The 26,615-nt window shown below is 32.9% G+C and overlaps 1 protein-coding gene across 9 annotated transcripts in view; it reads left to right on the top strand.

The window, feature by feature from the left end:
- The window catches only part of MBD5 (methyl-CpG binding domain protein 5), a 329,751-nt gene that overhangs the window by 124,210 nt on the left and 178,926 nt on the right, over positions 1 to 26,615 (top strand). For 7 of the 9 annotated variants that reach the window (XR_010380573.1, XM_064484760.1, XM_064484761.1 and 4 more), the window contains exon 2: positions 13,408 to 13,503. The gene's annotated coding sequence lies outside the window, so the exon portion shown is untranslated. Of the gene's footprint in view, positions 1 to 12,584; positions 12,697 to 13,407; positions 13,504 to 20,801; positions 21,196 to 26,615 lie in introns of those variants that run through there. The other 2 variants (XM_064484759.1, XM_031451365.2) reach the window with 2 other exon arrangements.

Consider the following 26,615-nt stretch of genomic DNA (forward strand, 5'->3'; position numbering starts at 1 on the left):
AATGCATGCATAATTATCCCAAATAGTATAATTTATAACATTACTCAGTTTAAGGGGTAATGTCATTTCTTCACTTTCACACACACCCTTGCTTTCCACCTTTTTTTTTCTCTATTCTATGCAAAAAATCACAGGTATAAATCAGTTTCACAGCTACACTATTGGTATAGATACATGGTTTACATACACTTGTCTTTTTCACTGATAATGTTTAGCTTTTGAAAGATTACTGCTTTTTAGTAAACCTACATCAGTGGGAAGTATGTGACCAAAGATGCCTCTGTATGGCCCAAAGGTCTCAAGACTTAGCCATTCAGTCTGTTTTAGCTGTCCAGTTGGCTGTAAGTGCTAATCCAAAGTGAGACATTGAGCAGAGTGAAGATCCAGAAATAATAATCCATCAGATTTGGCATCTCATTGACCGCAGGAGTTGTGGCATTACGGTGATGCCAGGACCTGGACCTGAACTCTCCTGATCAGCAACTGTCACCTGACCCCAAGAAACACAAAAGCTATGGAATACTTCAAAAGAAGGAGGCCCTAAAATTCAAGTCAAAGGAATACTGACAGGAGCCAATAAAGAATTTAAAGTTGAGGAAGAATTCAAATCTGAAGAAGAGAAATTTTACTTAGATCATGAAAGTATTTCTTGAAGAAAGTATTTGTGGATCCTCCAAATGACTTTAGTCCATAGTTCGATTTTTTTTTTTTATAGTAAGTGCTTCAAGTTGCAGTAGGAATGTAGCCATTTATTAGGGGACCAACCAGACAGATTATTTGGTATGATTCTGCACATTCTTTGTTCTGGAGGGTGTTTGTCCTTGCTATAGTTTGGGACATACAAATCTGTAAGGATTATTTCTTGAAAGTGTTAAATCATAGGCTAATATTATTCCTTGAACTTACGTATGTTTCCTAGCGTTTTAGTACCAGACTCCTATTTTGTTAGTACTTTAATTGAGAAGTTATGAACTATCTTATATTGTCACCCTACTTTCAGCTTCCAAGTAAAACTGATTTGCCAAAATTTCCCAACATTTGGGCTAAATTTACTTTGTTAGAATGATCACTGTGGTGACTGGGGACTACCTGACAGCTTTAACGGACAATGTGGTACTCTGTCCACGTGCTCTTGTAGCCCCTTACCGTTCTGTATTCATAAGGCTTCCAAAGGCTAACATCTATTTGTAAGGACTGCCTTGAGGTGCTGGAAGCCACTGGAAAAAGTTTAAACAATGACTGGCAGGTTTCAGCTTCCTTGGCCCTGGACTAGACCATTCTGAGACATGTATGTTTCACCATTTGCCAGGTTCCCCCATTAGATTAAGTTTCCATTGGCTTCTGTGTTAGCTGTCTTAATAATGTACCCTGTATTAGCTGCCTGCCCTTCTCTTATCACCCTCCCCACTCTCCTACCAGTTATGCTGAACTTCCCAAATAAATTACACTCAGTCCTAGTCTCAGAATCTGCTTCCTTGGAAATCCTACTAAGATAACTAACAAATCCAAAGATGAGACTCCTTCTCATTTTGCTGGTTTTATTTATTTTACAGTGTTATGATAAATTGTTTAGAGTAAATGGACAGTTATAAAGATGATGTATTGATTGTTTGGGACTGAAAATATTTAGTATGATAGATTCCTTTCCATTTTTTGTGACCTGAAACTGTTAAAATTAGTAGCCATCAAATACTAGTAAAAACTAGCAAAGTTATATAAGTAAATGAATATGGTCACCCTTTTATTAAAATTCTAAACATAACTTTAAAATGCTAGAATTAATATGAATAGTAAAGTCAACACTGGAAGTAAGGAAAAATGCATTTTAACCAAAATAATTGACTATAGTAGTAACAAATTCACTGAGATCTATAGTCTAAACTAAAAAAAACCTTATTACCTTTAAAATGCTCAAATATAAATGTTTAGGGATACCTAAAAATGCCAAGAATTGAAAACAGAATCGTAATTAGTAGTAAGATCCTAGGAGACTGGAAACTAGTATTTACAATGTTTAATATACCTAATAAACAAAATACTTAACAGCCACCTTGATACTAAAAATAGAATGTAATTAAATGCTCAAAGAAAAATAGAAATGCTCAGAAAAAAAGAGAGCAATTTAAAAATACTTAGAGTGTTAGAAACCATTTAGTACAACAAAAACTAAATTTAAAAAGCAATCTTTCAAAGCCAGAAATGATCAACAGCACATTCAGAGGAGTATTGGGGTAAAAAGAAGAACTTGGTCTAGTCTGAAGAAGAGAGTCGGGCAGCAGCTGAGTTTATTAACCCCTTTGGAACAAATATGCCCAGTCTCTTAATCTTTGGGAAAGGTGCCAGGCAAGAGCCTGGTCACTGTTGATAATGCAGATTTGGGAGCCCAGGCCAATACCAGTAGCAAAGTGTTTGCAGACTGTCTTTAAAAAGATACTTACTTTAAAAGAAGAGGGAGAGATCAAGTCCATGTCAGGGACCCTACACTTCCTGCTGCATTTCCCACCCTTTAAGTAACATTTGTAAAAGCTGATGATAGATATGTAAATAAGAAAAGGAAAGGTAACTCAGGAACTTAGCTGTGATGAAGAACCAATGATAGCAGCATTCAAAGCCTAAATATCTCCACGAATCTAATCTGCCTCAGTCTGCTTTTCCTCCAGCCACCAGCATGCAAAATAAATTCAGTGTAGCACTTTTTTGTTCTTCTTAGTTTGACCAGTTTTGTTTATATCACAAGTTAAGGAACTACTGTGTATTGTTTTCTCAATGTGTTGACTTTTATAAGTGCTTGTAGGTTTTATGACTGAAGTAACTTCAAAGACAATATAGTGTAGTGATCAGGAACATAGGCCCCTGGTCCTATCCTGGCTCTGCCACTTACTAGCTAATATGACCTAGCACATTACTTCACCTTGCCTTGATTTCCTCATTTATGAAGTGGGCATGATAAGAGCACACTATTATATAAGGTTGTTTTGATGATTAAATAACTCAAATGTTAAGTTCCTAGAATAGTGCTTATCATATATGAAAGCCTAATACATTTTTCATGTATGAGAATAGTACATTATGGATAAAATTGGAATTTATAAAACTGTTGACATACATAACTACTTTGATAAGATTATTATGGGGATAATGCTTTCTAATTACCAGACTTGCTTCAAAAGTAAATGTTTAAAACAGGACCCATTTGTGGTAAAGGACTACAGTTATTGCTTATTTTTCTATGTAGTATTTACTGTGTAGGGTGAGGGGAAAGTAAATGGTATGCCTACCATGTGCTAAAAATAGGACTTTATGTCAATGTAATCCACAGTCAGCCCTACTAGACAGCTAGTAATAACTATTTCAAAAGAAGAAACTGAAACTTCAGAAAGGTCCAGTGATTTACCCAATTAGCGGAGCTGCTGTAATCTAGTCTCTCTTACTACAAGCTCAAAACTTGGGCTACTCTCCCAGTCTTATTAACAGAGGAGAAGTTTGAATTACATAAAGGCTAGTATGGCCCAGGCACCAACCAGTCAGAGTGGGTGCCAGGGACTTGGAGGTTTTATGCTCTGCCAAGTGTTATCTCCTTAGAAATTAAAACTTGGAGAACTTTTGGTGGAGGAGAGGTCCCTAGAGAAGGAGACATGTGGAGAAGTTGGAGTAGTGGCCATTTTCCAACAAGTACAGAAGTCTTTCACTATTTAGTATTTAACAGCTGGTACAGCCACACTGTTCATTCTGATCAAACATTGAATATATCAGAATAGGTAATCTTGGTACATCTAATGTTATGATAGGTAAATAAAGTTTTTAATACTATATTAACTTTTGTTTTTATGTTTTTTAAGACATATTTGTAGGATCAGGCATAAATGAGAATTAACTTTCGTTTTTATGTTGTTTTTTAAGACCTATTTGTAGGATCAGACGTAAATGAGAATTCCGTTCTTGAGGTATTTGCTAAACTTTTATTATATGGTCCTTTTTCAATTAGATTGATTGATTGATCAATCTCTAGTTAACATAGATTGCCTTTATTTATAGTCAACAATTTTTTTGAATTATGAACTTGCAATAATTTGGTAGAGGAAGCTTGCAACTTATTGTACTTTGGCCAAAAAATTTATTAAGTTATCGTAAAGACTGTTGTTTTGCTTTTTTTCCAAATGTGAATTTGCTCTCATTTATAACTTTTTCTTCTGACATCTTTATCCACATCCAAGAAGAATAAAACAATGATGATTTTTACCTAATAATGTATATAGTGTATATTCAAACTTGCTAAAACCTTAATCTCTTAACTTTATAATCTTGTAACAGCAGAAATCACTGAATGTATTTATTCTTCTTTCACCTTTTTGTGTGGTAGAAAAATGATTTGAAATGCAGATTTTAGTCAATGAATACATTATTTCTTGGTTTATCACTATATTTCATGGAATTAAATGAATTAAATATGTTAACTAATGCTTTTACTTTGAACAATATGTAATTACCAATATTCAGCCTTTTTTGAACAATTAAAAGGACAATGTGACCTGCTTTAATCCAATAGGGAGGCATCTGTTACCAATAGATGGACTGCTTTGAGATAATTTGTTTCTATTATTTTCTAAATGAATGAACTAAATATATCATTTTATTTTTTTTGCTTCATTTTCTCTCTCTTGCAACCAGCCAGTCAATAGATATATTTTTGTTTTATATTTAATTTTTACTGAACATGAACCCATCATACTAAGTTACTTCTACATATTGATTTGCAGTTTACTATACCTAGTTAAAATTTTACTTACGGATTTTTATACAGGGTGCTTTTTATTATTTCTGTATCTACAGTGCTATTTACAGCTATATTCTCAGTACTAAGGAATCATCAGAAGAATCACTACATTATAAATGTTGGCAATATAGGGAACATTTAATATTTGATTAATTTTAAGTAGTATTTGAAGCTGTATGTGAGAGGTGCCATTAAAGCTTAACTCACTCAGAGCAAAATGGCCTATAATGTTTTGGTTTAAACATTCTAGCAGTTATTTTTCTACATAGTTATTCAGTTCATTATAAACACAGAGAAGATGGAACAGATTTCTGGAAATACTTCACATTTTATATGTGTAGCATTTGACTTGTCACCTTTGAAAGATCTAAAATGATATTCCACTAATTTTTTGTACATCTCAAAAAACTTGACAGGACAATTCTCTAAATCTGAAAAATCTTAAGTAAGAGTGACGCAGGAACTCTTTTTGGTTGTGTTTGCTTAAATTTGGATTTCATTTTCTGATTTCTCAATTGTCTTTCACCAAGTCGATAACGACCCCATCTTTGTTTGCTCCTGGAGGTAATTTGTGTAATCCAGACATCTTTTTCTGCTTATAAGTATTTTATTCTTTTGTCAATGTGTTATTTTCTCTAACAAAACTCTTCATTATTTGGCAGGTTGACATAATACTGAGCTGTTCTTGGTAGGATTTGAAATATTGTTCCTTTGTTTAAAAATAGCTATTTCCCAGATATCATAAAATCGGGCATTATTGCTGGCTCACAGAATTTCTCACATAATATCGTTTCTTTTGCCATTATGAATGCCTGCACCAAAATCTGCAGAAAGTCGGAGCTTAGTGTTTCCCCCAAGCACCGCTGGCTTTGATACTTTCATCACATTAATGTTTTTTTCAGACACGCTGAGGGTGACATTACTATTCTTCTGTGCATTTTCTCTGTCATTTTATTCTTCCAATGGGTTAACATATGGGGACTTCACCTTCTTGCACTTAGCTCTAACACCTCTCCCTTCTACCTTTTTGTTTCTATTGGAAATTGTGGTAGAATTTGACTTGGTTAGGAAATTTTCATTTTTCCCCCTCCATTTCTTTAAGACTTTTTAATATTTTCCTAAGATATAACTACTTGTTGCTTTTTTGTCAGTTACGCTGGCTAAAATCTCTTTTCTTCTTAAGGATATTACCTTGAAGATTTATTCCCATTAATGAGGAATGAGGACTCATCAGTCCTCATCAGTTAGCAGGGTTGTTTTGTTTATAATATGAAAAGTCACTTTGGCTTTATGTGTGTTGTATAAAAGATGTGTTATATATAAAGTATGTGTTACATAAAAGCTTATATTTTCTTTACATTATCGATGTCATAAATATTGGAAGGAGGGTTTTCCCATATTATAGAACATTTTAAAAATCTTACAGCATAAATTTAATGTTTGCCTATGAGCAGTTTATACACCAGTTTTAATAATCTGTAGCTGTATTGTGAAGCTGCTTATTTCAAAAATCTCTATAAGAGAGCAGTTTTTGTCTGTATGCACATACTTTAAAATTGTATTTATATAAAGTTTTTCTATAAGTTAATTTAAATATATCTTCCCTCTAATTAGTTTTCTCTCAAATTAGTCTTAATTAACAAGTACCAATTAATGAGCCAAGCATATCTCATTAATTTTTTAACTTACATGATTTTGTTTTTATACAGAGAACATCTTCTAAAAAGACTTTTTCTGAGTTCTGATTCAGTTCTTTCTGCTAAAGCTCCTGTAACACCCTAGTAATTTGTTCAGTTCAATACAGTGGACCGCTTTTAAACCTATTGTTATCTTTGTTACCACCATGTAAACAAAGCATTATGGTTTATATTCTGAATCTGAATTTCATTTTAGGCATTGAACTGAGTTTATAATAGCTTCATGAAATCTATCTTCATAATAGTGCTTTACTTTGAGATGACAGTGTCTTACATTTCAAATGCCCCAAAATGTTGTTATAACACCATTAAAATACTTGAAAATATGTGAAACTTCTTTGAGGCCTCCTAATTTTTGTGTACAAAAGCAGTAGGGTCTCTCTCTCTCTCTCTCTCTCTCTCTCTCTCTCTCTCTCTCTCTCTCTCTCTCACACACACACACACACACACACACACACACACACACACACACACACACAGAGTCATGGACCCATTTTCTGTTGCAGCAGCAGCAGAACAGCTTTTTTTGCTGGGCAAAATTCCAGTTCTTTTGCAGTTTTTCTTTTGGTAGCATGAATTTCAGCATCACTTCCCAGGTTTTTGTTTTATTCTCCATGTTGGCCTACCATCAGTTTATAGGATTTTGTTTGTTTTAACCCTTGAGTTAGTTAAATATGTTAGGTAATAAATTGCTGACTGGTACAACTAATACCTATATTTTGCCATATTGCTTTAGAATTTAAAAAAAGAATTCTACTCTGTTAAATGTTCATGAATTTCTGTTGTCTGCCTCCAAAAAGGGGCAGTACAACTTTCGTGTTTGTGTGAATACTTTTTCAAAACATTCTTTTCTTGTTTGCTCACAAAATTTTTTGTGATTCCTAATCATAATTGCAAAGACTCATGAAGTTAGAAAGGGCCTTCAAGGTTACCATGTTTCAGAAGAAATTTAAGCGTACTTTCTGATGTTGAAATTCCTTCTTTGATATCCCAGTCTCCTTTCCCGTAATTCCATCTACGCTTTTAGCATAATCCTGAACAGTAATATCAGTAGTAGTTGTGCTCACTCTTGCTTTTCTCCCCTCCTCCTCCTGCTCCTCTATAGAACTTTCTAGCATTGAAAAAATATTTCATTTCTGGCGTTCTGGAAATATAGGCAACTCCTGTTGGTAATGAGAGAAAGAGGAATATGATGTTTTAGAAAAGAAAATGAAGGTGAAGTCAGTGATAGTGATGTTTTAAGGAGGCCACGAAAAAAGGATAAAAGAGGGATCTACTGCTAGAAGTAAGCTGAGAGACTACTGAGGACGCCGGATAAGATAACCTGAGAAGATAAGACAGCATCAACATCCTATAGTCATGAACTTCTAACAGGGCCAGCATTTAGAGGAGGGCAGAGAGCAAGGTCATAGAATATTATTTCCATATGTAAAATAGCTTTATAAAATATAATAAAGCTATATGAAATAGCTTTATGGTGTTTCTCTATAACACTGCCACTGAGGATGTCCTTAAAAAGTTCTAGCACACGGAAGGATAAATGGAAATAATTCTTTTCTAGAATTTTTGATTTATTGCATGTAAACCTACTAACAAAGACTCACTCATTGATTTCATTCTCCGAGTCCTATTTTTTTCTCTACAACATACTGATTTTCTCAGCCTTGAGTTCTCAATCCATAGTGGTTTTCAAGATGTTGAGAACCTACTTTTGAGGTTGAGAGAGACTATACAGAATTACAGTAAAAAATGAGCTATTTACTGGGCCCCATCTCTCTTAGCTCATTAGTTGTCTATCAACAAGCCCAAAAGGATAATATGACTAAGATTGAATGTATTATTGCCAGAATGTTAATACGCATGTTCTTGGTACTGTATTTGGCAAAATGTTGTACTTAATTCCTCCTCTCAAAAAAGGTCAGCTCTCAAGGTGTTTGCATATTAGTGTAGCCAAAAATCACTCATGAGTATTCCCCAAATAACGGGTGTAATTAAGGTGGTCTTTCAGAACCAAATTGTTTATTTCAGAGTATCTGAAGAAATACTCTGCCTAGACCGGATGGATGTTTTTGGAGAATGCTAGTGGGGGAAAAAAAATAGAGGAAAAAAGAGATGGCTTTTCTTTTTTTCTCTAATGAAAATACATCATTTACCGTGATTGCCTTGAATAGCCTGGTTAGTGTCAACTTTCATAGAAATTCGGTTGCTTTGGACTTTAAATGTAGCTACATACTGAAGTCATATCATCTGAACAAGTTGCAAGAGGGCTAAAGGACAAGGCTTAATTTGGTAGAAAGGATTTAGAGTAACTAATGGTTCTTTGTTTTTGAAAGTGACTTGGGCATAGACAGTAAGGGCCTCTTAGGCTGTTTACCAAAAAGATGGAATAGCTGCAAAAATAAATAAATAAAACCATAAGTAAAAGTTATTCTGGATTCACTAAAAAAAAACATGATCTGGAATAAACCTAATAATGGTCCTCACTGATACTAAGAATGGCTTGAATATGCTCATACTAAGATTAGTCTCTGTGATAAAAACGGTTGAGGAAACAAATCTTCCATGGGTTGCATGATTAGAACTCTTGCTATACTGAAGAAATTTGGAAACCTTAAAAAAAACTAAACATAGACTAAAAATATTTTTAATTCTTTGAATGTTTGTTTTCTTAAGACTGTGAGATTTTATTTTATTCTGTAATTTCTTGCTATAATCTGTTTCTATCCAGTCATATATGAAATCTGTGAATTGGAGTTTTTTCAAAAGTCACTGTCAGATCAGAATAAATGGAATCTTGAAGGCTATGAAACTGCATACTGCTAATGCTATGAAAGCAATCACCTATGAAGGTTAGGTTGGGATATAATCACATAGCTCAGGGAAGTAGAAAGCATGTTTTCTTTCTGTAAAAACTGCCATATTTTTAAATTGGGGGTGCAGTGATATTTTAAGAAGGCACATTTTTTTGTAGAAAAAATTGAGTTAAAACCATAAATTTTATATCCCGGTATTGAACCATTAATGGATCTTAATGTGATTAGGCTTATAACATTACATTCAAAAGCAAGATGAGGTTTTTAGGATAAACCCTTAATATCACACAGGCTTTATTATGTAAATGGTACAGAAATAATAGAAAGCATGTAGAGCTAAATGAGAACTTAGAAATCATCTTATTGTGAGGAAGAAGAGTTGGAAGTAGACCACCATGACATTCTTCTCTCAGTGGGAAACCTGATAAACCTTGTATAAAGATGGAAGGTGGAAGGCAGAAATGGATATGAAGATCTGTTAGATAAGTCTTTCAGAACTATTGGAGATTTTAGTGTAATGGAGAGGGCCTTCAAGAAATACTGTAGTTAATTGTAGACTGTATGAGTTTGAAAACCAGCTCTGCCAGTTACTAGCTGTGAAACCTTTGGCCAGTTACTTTCTCTGTTCCTCATCTTCCTTATCTGTAAAATGTAAATGATAGTAGCACTTTGTAGGATTCCTGTGAGGATTAAATTAATTAATGCTACTTAGAATTTAGAAATCAATAAGTGTTAGTTCTTACTACTGTATTAAAAAGCAAGGAAGAAGTTTTAGCAACTTATATGACAAATGTTGGAGCTACTTAATGTCCATTGTCTAGAAGTCTGTATTTTTAATAATTAAAGAGCAATACGTATAGGTTGAATTCTTTTGTGATATAGTGTATAATTTACAGAGTTATTGGTTCTTATTAAAATACATAGTTTTCCTAAGGAAACACTAAACCATGTTTCCTATGACTTATGTGTTAAGTATATTTAGAGTATAATATACTGAAAATTGTCCATTCCTGTTAATTTAGTTGTTATTAATACTAGTAATTATTACACTACTATTCTCAGTTAACCAAAATTACTTGGTTTATGAGACATTAAGAGAGTGAGGTGTGGTAGTGCTTAGAACAGATAGGAAAGTTCATGCAACATAGATTATAATTTTTATTTATTCATTCTTTTTTTAATGGAGGTATTGGGGATTGAACCCAGGACCTCGTGCATGCTAAGCATGTGGCTCTATCACTGAGCTATCACCCTCCCCCCTTTATAATTTTTAAATCATTCATAGTTATAAAATGTACTAAAAAGAAATGTTGGGTACCTCACCTTATCACTGAAGAACACTGTATTTTATTATTAGAAAGACCAACAAGTAAAATCATCACATATTTATTAAATGCTTTCAGGCTAGGGCTTGCTGGGAAATTATAAGCTAGTTAGGGGAATAAAACGAAAATGCTAAGTCTTAAATAATAATAAAAGACAGAAGTAAGGGACCATAAGTGTGTACCTGATTAATTAGCTAAGTAATTTGCAATAATTCGTGTAGGAAATCAAAAGGGAAAGATAGCTGTAGTGTCAGGTGATGGAAATTTCCTTTAAGGAGGAAGCAGTATTTGAGCTAAGTTTTGGTTGACCATGAGATGAGAGATAAACAGCAAAAGACAGATGGGGTCAGGTGATAGAAAATCAAGAGTCTTGCCGAAAGACATTGGGGCTTCATTTCTTAGCTGTAAACCACAGAGGCAGGCTTGCAGCGTATCTTGCAGATTTGAAAGGTAGAATAGCTCACTGTTCGTGAAGACATTTGGGAAGTCCATACTGTTTCCTAGCTTTTAAGCAGCACTAAGCCTGAGGAAGGAATCAACTGAAGTCATAAACTGAAGATTGATGTTAACTTAGTAGAAACACCTAAAGTCTTTGGCAGCACACGCATGTAGAAAGAATACTTTATTAGGAGCATTTCCAAATTAGGTAGGTAGGAGAAAATATGTATAATTTTCTTTAAAGGATTAGTAGTTGTTGACCACCATCCTTATTATGTATAGTCAAGACTCAGATATTTGCCTCTGTTTATTCAACTTTTCTTTGTCACAAAGAATCTGAAGGGTATGTGATGTTGAATATATTGTTTTTGTTGTGAAGTAATTCTGGACTTGTTTATATGAATTTTCAAAACTAGAATATTAACAGTCTATTCCATGTTATTTTTAGTAAGTTATGTTTGTGTGTGTGTGTTCTTAAGGGAAATGATTCAAGACATTCTCTTTTCAAATTTTTGGTTTTGTATTTAAACAGAGCAAATGGTATTTGTGCTACCTTTTGAGCTTTTACCTTCCACTAAGTTAGGGACAAAAAATTTTAATTTTGAAACAATGAGGGCATGTTTCTAGTTATATATGAGGTTTTACATTAAGTCTTCATTATAGAATATAACCTAGTTTTCTCTTTTATTTTTGGCCCACAAGTATTTTTATCGATTACCTACACAGTTTACTTAGAAGGATAGCAAAGCTTACAAAATATATGATCCATAAACATTATTTTAGCTTAACTGCATTGATTTATTGCTCAAGTCCTATTTACTCTTACATTTAAAGTTATTTGTTACCAGTGGGCTTTGGGATTATCTACTAAGATTAGAAATACAATCTCAGAATAAAACTCAAGAATGTTTTTATAAATGCTAATATTGAAAGTCTAGTAGTAGTCACTGTTCATAAATACTTAGAGCACTGTTTTACAGGGAATGTAGACCTTTTGCATTTTAATCACCTGAGATGTTTAAAAATAAGAGACACCTTGGCCTTAGCTGAATTCTTCTGAATCAGAATCTCTGGGCATGGCACCTGAGAATCCCCATTTTATTTTAAAGTAGTACCTTTGGTCCTTAAGTGCATTGGAATTTGAGATTCACTGCAACCACCAATTATGCCATGCTTAGATCCATGTAATCTAAGACGTTGTCATTGTTGAAGTAGGTTTGTGTGTGTTTATGTGTGTCATGGAAGCTTTTTAGTCATTTTAAATACTCTAGTCAGGTCGGCAAGTACCTTACTAATTTTCATAGATCCTTTGGCAGTATTTTTTTATTTTGAAGTTAATGTCTTATTAGCTATCCATAGAAACTAAGTCAAGTAGTTGAGGTAAGATCATTTCTTAACCTGCAGAATAAATATCCTTCCTTAATCCTTTTGAAGAATAGCTAGGTCCTGGCCCCCGTGATACCAGTTAGCTCAGAATATGTAAGGAATAGACTGTCACCATACATTTAGAAGTGTCCCGGGTGTTTTTAACATGTAGCTGCAACTGAAACAGCGACGTACACTAATGACCAAAAGGAACAGTGATGTTGCTCATCAAAAAACTACTGATTGGCTTTGGAATCCATAGAACTCAAAACCATATGCTAAAGGTATGGCACTGTAGTGTCCACATCTTGTTTCCCTGACTGCTTGTCTCAGGCTTATGTAAACAAGCAAAGAAAGTCAGAATAAAATTATTTCTACAAAGAACATTTTCTCTGAATAATCTCAGTTCTCTATTAGAGGCAATTTCTCTTAAAAGGCCTCTGCTAAGCTTTATTAGCTTGGTATAAAGCACTGATTGGGCAGTTTACATAATAAGGGATAAAAAATACCTTTTCATGAAGACAGAATATTTAACTAATTGATTTCTATGATTTTGATTTTTATAGGCAACTCAGATGTAATCAAGTATATATTTTTGTAATTATTCATTCTGAACAAGCAAAGTATTTTCTAGGGTGGGGCTACATTCATATGGGACATCAGAATCAATGTGTTTAAAATTATATTTCTTAAAAATGTTTATAGAAATTAGGTTAGCCATATAAAATTAATACTATAGAAAGTACTAAACTCTATGCCTGGGATCAAAATACATATTCCATAGTGCTTTCTGATTCTTCTAAAGCAAAAAAAAAAATCTCATTATTATTACTATTTAATTACATTTAAAATGTCCTATGATACACAGCTCCCTTTGCCCACAGTTATTAAAGAAACCATAAAGAAAAATTTCAGTGTTTCCTTTAGTATTTAAAATAAATGAAAAAATATTTATAACCTTAAATTCATGATATTTTCTTATGTTTCTCTTTTAGATGCTTATTGAAGATACCAGTTTCTGCATGTGGGAAGTAGATATTGAATGTTATATGGTTTGCAGACAAGATCTTTAAAAAAAATAGACACTCAAGGTGAGTAATAACTACAGCCTCATAAATAATCTAATTTAAATGGTCAGGGTTGCCAGATTATAATTTGATTTGCTAAACTTGCTCACTTTTTTATCACTGGCCCTGTCTAAGCAACCTCACAACCACGTCCATTCGTATTCAGACACAAGTTTTTATGCCCTAATACCATCTTGTCAGAAGTATCAGATTTCATTAATAATGGGCAGTTGATAAAATTGATGTATTATGGAAGAGTGCAAACCAATTAAGAAGAATGGAGAAGAGATTAAATAAGCGTCCATCAAAACTGTGTGCATAACTCAGTAGAGTTTAACTTGAAAAACTTGAAAAAATAATTTTACAGAAAGCTACTATCCACTGTATTTTTTAAATGTATGTATTAATTAGTTCCTTAACCTTGTTTTTTAACCACTTCTAAAAACCCTGTCATAGTTTCAAATACTCATAGTATTACTTCTGAATACTAAACCTCTTCTCACTATTTCTTAAGTCCCCAAAGCTTTGTCTTGACCTACCATATCCTTTCACTTAGCATATTTTGTTTGTCTCTTATGACTGCTTACATGCTTACATTCCTAAGTAAATTTCTGAATACACTTAGTAAAATTTTGAGTGAGATATTAAAATGCAAAAAAAAAAAAAAGGTACTTTAAATAATTTTGTGTGACAAGTAGGTACACCAGAACCTTGGAGAATATTCAGCTCTAAAATCCTTTCTAAGTGGGAATAAGAGGCCAGTAAAATCAAATCTCATGATTTTTTTCGGAAGAAACCAGAAATACAGATTTTGAAAAGTCCTATTTTTTTCAATATCAGCATAAAGTTTTTCCTTTGAAAAAATCGACTGTTGCTACTGTGTGAATCAAAATAGTTTACAGCCTTTGGTGTGGGAATTTTTTTCCTTTGTTCTATTTTTCTTTATTCTTTTAGAGTGCAATTACTTAGAGTCTATTTTTTCTCCTTAATTTCTAGTTAGCAGCTTAGTGATTTTGCTAGTTTTCTACGATGAATATTATTGTCAGAAATGACTTCTCTTGAAAATATAAATGGCATTACTTATTTCTAATTTATTTCTATAGTTATAAATGTGATTTGCTTACTTAGAAGAGCTATTCAATTGTTTTCTGAATTATAATAATTAGACAATTATTTTTATAGTTCCTTTATCTCCACAGTCTAACATAGATCCTTCTGATTAAAAAAAAAAGTTTCCCTTCTCAGTGTACCTTTTGCGTAGAAAATAGAGTTAATCACACTCCTTAATTCATGGCATACTGTCATCACTGGTTCCTGCAAAGCACTTATTTAATTTATTTATATATTTTCTTTTCTTCTCATTTCTGCTCTCATGCTGCTGACCTTGCCCCATAGGAAATCATTCTAATATGTTAGTCTAATATCTATTACACTGTTCTCTTTTGTTCATATATTTTTTCATACCATGAGTATTGTTTTATACATGCATATTTTTCAAGTATTTTAAATATAAAATTTTGAAAAAACATAACAAAGAACAGGAAATAAAATACCATGAACTTTTGTGTACCCATATCTCAGCTTTAGTGTTTATCTATCTCATGGTTGAGCTTGTCTTAACTATATCTCTACCCTGCCTTCTCCATTTATGCTCATGAAATTTTAATATGCATAAATGGTATTGTACTATGCCTCTCATTCTTTTTCTTACTGTTTTATTTTACTTAATCTTATGTTTTTGTCATTTATTTATGTTGTTGTGTTTACATTGCTTCTAACTACTGCATACTATTCCGTGGTTTGTAGCTGTCATGTTTTAACTATCCATGTTTCCCAGTGATTTCCACCCAGATTGCTTCTAATTTTCTGTCACAACAAGCAATGCTATGATAAACGTTCTCATATTTGTCTTCTCAGGGAACTTGGTGAGGATTTCTTTGGGTGTGTACCTAGGAACAGAACTGCTGGGTAATAGGATATATATGTTTACATTTAATTTGGCCAAGTCCTGCCAGAACCTCTACCAAGTAAATACTTTGGTCCACACTTTCACCAGTAGAAACCCCCTCATTCGTGCCAATCTTTGACATTATCTAGCTTTCTAATATTCTCAGTCTAATGTGTGTGATTCTATAGCTCATTGTGTCAATCTGAATTCCGCTTATCACTAATGAGTTTGACTATTTCTTTCATATTCTTGTTTGCCCTTTTGGCTTCCTTCTTCTGAAATTCCTTGTTCATATTCTTTATTTATATGGGTTCCTGTTTGTTGATTAGTATTTTTCAAGAATTTGTTGTATATTCTAGATATTCATTTCCTATCAGTTTTAAATAGTTAAAAAAATCTGCTTCCAATTTTTCAACTTTTTAATGTTATACATGATGTTTAAGTAGATACTCATATTTTAAATATTCAATTAAAGTATTTTCTTGATGTCTACTGCTGATGTATAGAAAATGCTGCTGATTTTTTTGAAACTTGATCTTGGCTCTAACATTGCTGACCTCTCTTACTCTTAATAGATCATTCTTTCCTCTAAGATGATCATGTATCAATTATAAATAATGACAGTCTTATTTCTACCATTCCCATCCTTGTACTTTTACTTCTTTCTTCTTTCCAAGACTTCAGTCAGTTCCCGTGAAACTGTGTTAAATGACAGTAGGCATTCTCATCTTATACCCAATGTTAAAGAAAATGTATCTAATTTCTCACTTAAGTATAATGCTCGTTGAAGGTTTTTAATAGAAAACCTCACCACATTAAGAAAGATTCTTCTATGTCTAGCATGCCATGTATTCTAACCATAAAGAACTATTGAACCTTATAAAATGTTTTTTATGCCTCTGTTAAAATAATCATGTGATACTTACCCTGTGGTATATTAATGTTGTCAATTATATGGATAGTTTACACCTTACTTGATCATGGTACAGTATTTTAATATATTATTGTATTTGATTAGCAAATTTTTTATTTAGGATTTTAGAATCTACGTTCTTAAATGTAATGTGCTATAATTTTTTTCCTTCATTTTCCTTATCTGATTTTGCAGTTAAAATTACACTGGCCTTATAAAATGATATGAGTAGCTTTTACTCTTTTTCTGTTTTCTAGAACAACTTTATATAATATGAATTTAGTGTTGCTTTAATGTGTGTTTAAAATCATATGTAAAACTATCTGGTTGTGAGGTTTCTTTGAATGCTATTTATGTCTTTAATGCTTTTTGATCTATTCAAGTTTCCCCTTATCTTCTTCCAGTACCTCTCCCATGGGTACTGATAATACCTGATGGTCTCCCCAGCTGCAGGTATAGCCCCATACCCACTTTTCTTTCAGTCAGGACATACCTAGAAAATCTCAGTGTCCATATCTGAGCCTTGTAACAGTCAGTCCTCTTTTGAACTGAACAGGAATTCAATGTACTAACCCTGACCAGTAGGCTATGATCTGCCCAAGCTTGCTTGACTTAAATTCCCACTGCCACATACCTAAATTAATCCTGTATTACAATAGTTTTCTACTATTCTATAACCAGAAACTTTGGTTAATGATGCTCTCAATTAACTTTCTTACACTCTTAAAACTGTTGCCATACTGCCAGTGTGTCAAGGCTGTGTAAAAGGTAAATATTTTGACAAACAAATATGTAAGGTTATGATGTTCAGGGCAGGTAAGTGTTCAGAAAAAAATGACAGCCATCTGGTCTAATGTTCTGTACAATATATACCAAATTATAGTTAAATCTGGAAGATTTTCACTTTATCTCCAGAGTCTGACATTTTACTGTAACCATGTATTATCAGAAGAATAATTAAAGTTATTTCCATGAACAAAAAGAAAAAGGAGTAGAGATCACAAGCAGGAAATTCATGGACTCACTAACAAAAAGAAATTGTCAGTAAACATATAATAGTTACTGTAATTTTTGATGCATTTGAGTGTGTTTCTATCATCTTATTTCAGTTTTTCTTACATACTTTGACAGTATGTCTTTATTTCTTTTTAATCCTTTCTTACTTACAAAGAAATCCTTGATATTTATATATCTCCCCTAAAAAAATTCTTGCAGGAGCCAGACATGTAAGGGACTTAGAGGTCACATTAAGTTATTTAAACTTTAGGTTTTATTTTAACTGTAACAAGAAGCCATTGGTGGGTTTTGAGCATAGGATTGATGTGATTTGTGAAATCTAAAGCATCTTTAGAAAACATAATGATAACATTAATATTTTGTTTTAAAAGCAACTCTTTACAGGCCATAAAATAATAGATTTGTAATTTTTACTATAAAATTTTTAAATAATTAGAAAAATCTATAAATTAAATTAAAAAGCACTTGAAGACATAAGAATTGATAGTTGGCATCTACAACAAGGAAGATGATGATTTTATTAATATACAAAGTGCTAACAATTTAATATGAAAGAGACAACCATTTATATAAAAGACTTGAACATGTAATTTATCAAGGAAGAAATGCAAATGACTAATAAACATGAAAATGATCTATTTTCCAACCTCTTCCTTGCATTGTGGTAACATTTTCCTAGTGATCAATTGCTGCCTATCACTATCTTTTGCTGTTCTTTTCATCCTGTTAGAGTATCTTTGTTACCAGGACTCTGCTAATTCCTTTTTGTTTTTACTCACAACTGAATGTAATGGTATTATCTGGCACCACGTATGTGTGGGGGGTGGGGGGCAGGGGGGCGGTTAGGGAGGGTCCAGACTATTGTTCCAAGTTTGCTTTCCAAGAAATAGTCTTCTCTTCTGCCACGGACACAAACTTCCTGTAAAAAGGGTTTGTTTGTGTATTCTTTGTGTCGCCCCTACCTTCTCTACTTCTCTAAACCTGAGACTGCTGCATTCTACTGACAACTCAACTCACCTCTGTTCCCATACCTGTGACTATAAACAAGGCCTGTAGCAACTTAAGGTGTGTTATGTACTGTCAGGGCATATTCTTGCCATCATTTTCTGAGAGCCGCCCTGTGGTGTTCTTTACCACTATACTTCTCCAAGACTGCTTCTCTTCACTTACTCTTATGTGGCTCCTACCAGGTCTCAGCTGCTCTTGCCTGTTTCAGAGTTTGGTGATTACATCTGAATCCTGATATTACTGGAAATATATTGAGTGAGTTTCTCCACAAAGAAAGGAAGGGAAAGGAGGGAACACAGAGGGATGGATAGAAGGACACAGAGACAGAGGGAGAAGAGAGCACATGAATAAACCAATCAACTTTAGGAGAAAAACTGATGATCCAGAAAGCAAGAACTCTGAGAAACATGTTGTAAAACATCAGAAGATGAATTATGAGCTGGCCAAACTTAGAAAAGAAGTACTTATTTCAAAGATGAAATTGAAAAAAACAGAAGAGAGACTAGACATTATAGAAGGTACTCTTCAGGAATATATAACATTAAAATGAGAAGAATGAATAAAGGAAACCAAAGAAAGAATAAAATAATTAGAAAATTTTGTATTCTGTGTATAAGTAGATAAATTGAGATAGAGACACTAAAGAAAAATAATAAAAGGACAAATATTTAAAGATAAAATTCAGTAACTTTTATAAAATAGAAGGTAATTTGAATCTCCATATTGAAAAAGGCACACCAGGGGAAATTAACCTAGAACTGTAATTACTGAGACATAGCTTCATGAACTTACTGGACTTTAAACATGAAGAAAAGGAGGGAATACTCCCAAACTCATTCTATGAAGCCACCATCACATGATACCAAAACCACACAAAGACACTAACAAAAAAAGAAAATTACAGGCCACTAGAACAAATGATTAAGTCACTGATAAGGGGGGAAAGAGGAAAATATTATCCACATCAACATTTAGGGCCAACTGACAGTAGAGTAACATCTACAGGACCTTATACAAAAGAATGTATTTTGTATTTTAAATTCATAGTGTCTTCAGGTATAAAGACTATAGACAATTTTTGAACTTGGAGAATACTGTTATTAAGTGTGCCTTTGCTGAAAAAAATTCCTAGAAAATGAACTACTGCCATTCAGGGGGAAATAACTTAAAAATTACCACAGAAGGATGAACAGTAAGCATTAAAAAGGTTTTACCTATAAAATAAAGACTAGAACAAAATGTAAACAGTGTATTCCCTAAAAATAGAGATGATGCACTACCTTGACCTGTTTTCTCCCCTTTACATCCAGGTTTTTGTAGTTGTAAATTTGTCTATTTCCTCCAAGTCAAAGAATGTCTATTAAAGCTGAAAATAATAAAAGTGTAAGCAGAATTTAACAGTACAGAGAAAAATATTTTAAAATATTAACTGAAATATGATGAAGGAAAAAAAGAGCAGGACAGAGTTATTGGAAATATGCCAATATCTTAATTGCTTATAGAAGTGAACTAACAGATCTTGAATAGAGAAAAGACAAATTTACATAAATTACAGAAGTTAATTTGTAAATACAAAATTGCATAAATTTATAATTATAAAAAGATAACTAATGGAACAAAGATACCTACAGAGAAATTATACACGGAGAAAAACGAGATAACAACTAATAATAAAATATTTTCTTTTTTAAAATAATCAAGAAAACAAGTTAAAATAAAAGAACAAAAACAATTCTATTTATCAGATGCCCACTATCACAGTTATCATTTAATATTGTACTGAAGGGAATCAGACAAGAGAAAAATTAATGTAAATGGGCTTTTAGCTCATGTTGGTTTTTTAGAAAGTGGATTTCCAGCTAAATCACAGAGCAAATACTATTCTCTAATATATGTAAGAAGCACAACTAAATTTCTTTTAAAATGTTGAAAACTAAACAAGATTAAAAATTAAGTCAGATAAAGGCAAACAAATATTAAATGTCAGACCAGAGGAATCGGTCCACATAAACATCAAATGAGATGAACAAAGTCATTTTTTTTTAATGCCAAGAGTGCAGTTCACAATGAGATACAGCAGTTATGAACATCTACAAAGCAGATAATGTGGCATCAGCACTTACAATGCAAAAAATGCATGTACAGGGGAAAATAGTCAAAAACACTAGACTTGGAAAGTTTATTAATTCTCCTTTCAGTCTAAAACAGATCAAGCAGGCATGGGGGTGAGAGAAGAATAAGGAAATGTTGAAAGCATTTGAACACACCATGAACACTGCAAAGATATCCAGTGTCATGAGAAAAAGCCAAGAGAAAAATAATAGAACTTTAAAAGAAATTTTAAAAGATGAAGTTAAAAGCCCATGTGCAGATCATATGATTGTGTTCCTGGAACTGCCATCCAGTGGATTTTAGTTAATCAACTGAGTGACTACTACAAAGAACAAGAAAATTCACTAAGATATTGTGGGACAAGAGCCATATGGGCAACTTCCATGTTTAACAAAATGACTTTAAATTAAGCCCTAGTGCCATATTGTACCTATACATGGTGTTTGGGTATGTGCCATAAGCCTAAGATATGCTGTTAATTTCCTATGGCTGCTGTAACAAATTACCAAAAACTTGGTGGCTTAATGCAACAGATATTTATTCTCTCCCAGTTCCAGATACCAGAAGTCTGAGATCAGTGTCACTGAGCCAAAATCAAAATCAAGATCTGTTCTCCCTCTAAATGTTCTATGGGAAGAATCCTTTCCTCACCTCTTCCAGCTTCTAGTAGCTGCAAGCACTCCTTGGCTTATGGTCATGCCACTCCTTCAGTCTCAGGGTATGGAGCCACATAACCTCCCCTTCTGTGTGTGTCTACTTTTCTTTATAAGGACCCTTGTGATTTCATTTAGGACTCAACTGGGTAATCCAGAGTAGTGTCCCCATTTCAAAAGCCTTGACCTAATTACATCTGGAAAGACCTTTCTTCCTTATAAGGTAACATTTACATTTTATAGGAATTAGGACATGGTATCTTCAGATGGCCATCATTTAGCCTATGTATGTAGTGAATTAACTTCCTCTGCATGTAAAATGGTATTAGCTATATACTCTTCTTGGGAGATTAGGAAAGTACTAAAAGAGTCACATAGCATTTTTGTAGAATTTAATTCTGTCACAGAACCCTAGTTGAAAAGGCTATATTGATGTATGAAATGACAGAATGGACAGGGTTATAAACTCCAGCAATAGACTTATAAGTTGAAATTGAGGATGGCATCTCATATCAGTGGGAAGAAATGTACCATTTAGTACATGTTGGGACAACTGGTTAGCCATCTGGAAAGGAAAGTTGAATCCACACTTCACACCATACAGCAAGATATACTCTAAATGGATCAAATATTCAAATGTAAAATATGAAGCCACAGAGGTACTCAGAAAACATGAGAGGTTTTTTCTTATGACTTTAGAGTAGAAAAACCCTTCAAAACAAAATCTTGAAGCCATAAAATAAAATGATTCATAAATTTGACCACATTTTTTAACACACACATACGTATAAGCAAAATCAAAAGACAAACTACAAACATTGAAAGTTTGCAATTCCTATTCAAGTGGCTAAATTTTTTAAATATACTTAAAAAATACAAAATAAGTTAAAAGACTAACATTGCTGTCCGAAAAATGACAAAGTACATGAAAGAATATTAACAATGAAGAAATACAAATGGCTTTTACTCATATGGAAATTTTAACCTCATACCTGATAAAAGAAAAGCAGGTTTAAGCCACAGTGAAATACTACTACTCAGCTATTGGAATTTCCAAATTTCTCAAAATTGGATTTAATAAGCTTGGTGAGAATGGAGGCATTCTTTTATGTTCCTGGTAGAATATAAATGGACACAAACCATATGGAGAGTAATTGGCAGTATCTGTCAAAATTAGAAAAACACGTTTTCTATTGACCTAGTTAATTATTTTTTGGAATTTATCCACTGATATAGTCCTTTATGAGATAGATACAAAGTTATTCTTAGCAATATTTAAAAGCAAATGTTGGGGAAACTTAAATGTGTATCTAAATGGGTCAAATTTAACTGTATGATATCCAGAATAGAATACTGTTCAGCTGTTATAAACCAACCAAGAACCTTGTTATTTCTAATAAAAATCTTCATGGTCTATTCATTTTTTTCTAATTACAATTAAAATTAAAATATTACAAATGCAGAGCAGTATATATAGGATGCCACCTTTGTGGTTCAAAGATAATGGAGAAAAGAATGTTCATCTATATATGCTTACTTATGCAGAAAAATCACTGCAAGGAAACACAAGGAAATAGTAACAGTGATGACATTATCTCATGGGGAGGGAATAGAAATTGGATACATGGAGAACAGGAGTGGGAGGTAAATTTTACAATAAAATATTTTAAGCTTTTAAAATGTTTTAAAATTAATGTATATCTTAGCTATTTGAATTAAGTGAATAAATTTTTGTTCTTTTTTTCTTCAAGTATTTATTGAGGGCCTACTTTGTTCCAGGCACTGTTTTAGGTGCTTAGGATCAGTGAACAAAACAAAAAAAATTCCCAGTCCTTATGGAGCTTACGTTTTAGTGGTAGGAGACAGACATTAAAAAATGATCATAATAAATAGATAATGTATGTGAGAAGATAATAAGTGCTATAAAAAAAAACATAAAAGAGGGTAAGTCGAATTAGGAGGAGGTGTTGCAATATTACATAGGATTAGCAGGATAAGTCTTATCAAGAAAGAGCAAATTTAAGCAAAGACTTAAAAGAAGCAAGGCAGTTAGTCATGTGGATATCTGAGGAAAGAATGTTCCCAGGTAGGGAGAACAACCAGTTTGAACTCATTGGGGAGGAACATGAGTCAGTTGTTGTAAATAAAAGGGTTAGAGGCCAGTGTGTCTTGAGCAGAGCAAGAGGGACAGTGGTAGGATATGGGGTCAGAAAAGTAATGATATCCATTGGACTTTGTTTATGTCTTAGGAGAGAAATAATATGATCTGACAAATTTTGAAAAGCTTACTCTGATTGGTTTTGCCAATTATAATTACATATAGGCTAATGGAGAGTGGCAGTGCAAGTGATGAGAAGTCATTGGAGTTGGATATAATTTGAAATTGTCAGTTGGATTTCATATAGACTAGATTGGGAGTATGAGGGAGAAGACTTGAGGAACAGGTGTGAAAATATTATCTAAGAAAATGAGAGATTGAATAAACTAGGGGATCATACTATGGTTCGCTGGGAGCATTAAGAGCCCACTTGAGTTCTTCATGAATTTACAAGTGAGTCCAGTCAGTATGGTTATGGGTTTTTCTCCAGCCACATTGAACTGCACGACATAGGTCTCATCTGGTCTATAGAAGTACCTCTCTATGGTATTATGGAAAGATGCCCTTGTTAAATAAAAAAGGTGAGTTATAGGACATTGTACATAGAATGTTCTCATTTTAATAATTTTACAAGTAATACATATATGGTTATTTATGTTTATATAAAACTTAGATACATTTCCCCAAGGTTTAGCTGAGCATGTTTTTATATGCTCAGTATAGACAATAAAGCTACTAGCATCAAATGATCCTTAGTAAACCACGCCTGTTATTTTTACTACATTAGCAGGTGGCAAATATAAGATAGATCTCAATTTAAAAATTGAGGTGACAGACAGGTAGTGACCATTTTAAAGACAGGAATGCATTTCAGAGTGCTTACTTGTTTACTCTTTTACTTTAGATTTTGCAGTTTTAAAAATGAACATGGTACTTGTTTTGAACTTATGTAAGAATTCTATGAAACTATGAAACAAATTCTTAAAAGTATCAGAAGAGTTAGATGGATTATCAGCCAGATTGAACATCCAGTGAGTACAGCTGGTAAGAGAACATTAAAAAAGGGGGATGAAAAAACGTTGAAAATGAAAAGAGGGAAATAGCAAAGGCTGGATTAAACTTACATAAAAGATGTAAATAATAACCCACAATCAATAGTAAAGAGGGAATGTGGGCTACATTTAGAAGCAATGCAAGGCATGATATTGGAGATAATCGTTAGACACTGAAGGTATACACCACAGCCATCTGGTAGAGTATCTTCACTTGACCCACTATCTGAGTTCTTTTCTGAATTCTCTGCGTGGGCTGGTTCTAGGAAATATACACAAATCCAGAAACAACTCAACAATGAGACCCTTTTACTAGTGGGTACTAAGTTACTACCTGTATTTAATGAGAGTCAGTATGTAGTGTTCTCCATAGATTTCAGTTATTGAACTCTTCATTTCTTCCAGTTGGAATAAGTGACTAGAAACAATTTTGTGTTTTGCTATATATCTAATTTTGGCTTTACATTTTTTAGCTGTCAGTTGATTCTTTTTTTTTAAGTTGCCTATAAACATCACTTGACTGTTGCAGTTATTTTTATAGACTCTTTGCCTGTTTGTCAGTTATATGGACTCTTAATTCCCCAGCTTTTCTCTTTAATTACTAATTTTTCTTAGAAACTTTAAATGAAAACTTTTAATAGCAAAGAAGATATTTTCATGAAGTATAAAGTTAATAGAAATAGTGTCACCAGGTGCCTCTGTTCTATAAGTAAAAGAATTTATTTGAAGCAAATTAAATTTTAATTAAGTGTCTCCAGTAATGTTTCTGCATGGGGTTTATTAAACATATTTTTATATTTCATATAAAAACTTCCAAATGTAGTTTTTAACCTTTATTATTACTTTTATCTTTTCATTGATATTGGTATACTATATTGTACCTTCATTTGATTTTTTCCAGGAATACAGAAGGTTTTTTTCCTTCCAGTTTTATTGAGATAAAATTAACATATAGCACTGTGTAAGTTTAAGGTATACAGCATAATGATTTGACTTACATATATCATTAAATGATTACCACAATAAGTTCAGTGAACATCTATCATCTCATATAGATACAAATTAAAAGAAAAAGAAAAAAAAATTTTTTTTCCTTGTGATGAGAAAGAACTCTTAGGATTCACTTTCCTAACAGCTTTGATATATAACATACAGCAGTGTTAATCATATTAATCATGTTGTACATTTCATCCCTAGTATTTATTTATCTTATAACTGGAAGTTTATACATTTTGACCACCTTCATCCAATTCCCCCATCCCTGCCCCTACCTATGGTAACCACAGATCTGATTTCTTTTTCTATGAGTTTGTTTTTTGAAGTATAATTGACCTACAACACTAGGTTACTTCCTGGTGCACAACATAGTGATTTGGTATTTCTAAACATTACAAAATTATCACAGTAAGTCTAGTTACCATCTGTCACCATACAAAGATATTTCATAGTTACTGACTATAATTCCCCACACTGTACATTTCATACCCATGACTGATATATTTTGCAACTGGAAGTTTGCTTAATTTCACTCACCTATTTCTTCCCCCACCCCCACCCCCACCTCCCCTCTAGCAACTACCTGATTATTGTCTGTATCTATAACTTTGTTTCTGTTTTATTATGTTTGTTCACTTGTTTTTCAGATTTCACATATAAGTGAAATCATGTGGTATTTGTCTTTAACTTATTTCACTTGACATAATACCCTCTTGGTCCATCCATGTTGCCAACAAATGGCAAAATTTCTTTTTTATGTCTTAGTAGTATTCCATTGCATCTATATACCACATCTTCATTATTCATTCGTCTATCAAAGGGCACTTAGGCTGCTTCTATATCTTGGCTATTGTGAATAATGCTGCAGTGAACATATAGTGCATATATCTTTTTGAATTAGTGTTTTTGTTTTCTTTGGGAAAATGTCCAGAAATGGAAATGCTGGATCATATGGTAGTTATAATTTTTTGAGATATCTCTATACTGTATTCCATAGTGAGAACACCAATTTACATAGCCACCAACAGTGCACAAGAGCTCCCTTTTTTCCATATTCTCTCCCACACTTATTATTTGTTTTCTTTTTGATAGTAGCCATTTTTATAGGTGTGAGGTGATATCTCATTGTGGTTTTGATTCACATTTCCCTGATGACTAGTGATGTTGAGCATCTTTTTATGACCCTGTTGGCCGCTGTATGTCTTGGAAAAAAAAAAAGTCTATTCAGGTTTTCAGCCTATTCTTTAATAAGATTTTTTTTTTTTTTTTGCTGTTGAGTTGTATGAGTTCATTGTACATTTTGAATATTAACCCCTTATCAAATATATTGTTTGCAAAT

The sequence above is a fragment of the Camelus dromedarius genome, chromosome 4, assembly GCF_036321535.1.
Source record: "Camelus dromedarius isolate mCamDro1 chromosome 4, mCamDro1.pat, whole genome shotgun sequence".
Lineage (NCBI taxonomy): Eukaryota > Metazoa > Chordata > Mammalia > Artiodactyla > Camelidae > Camelus > Camelus dromedarius.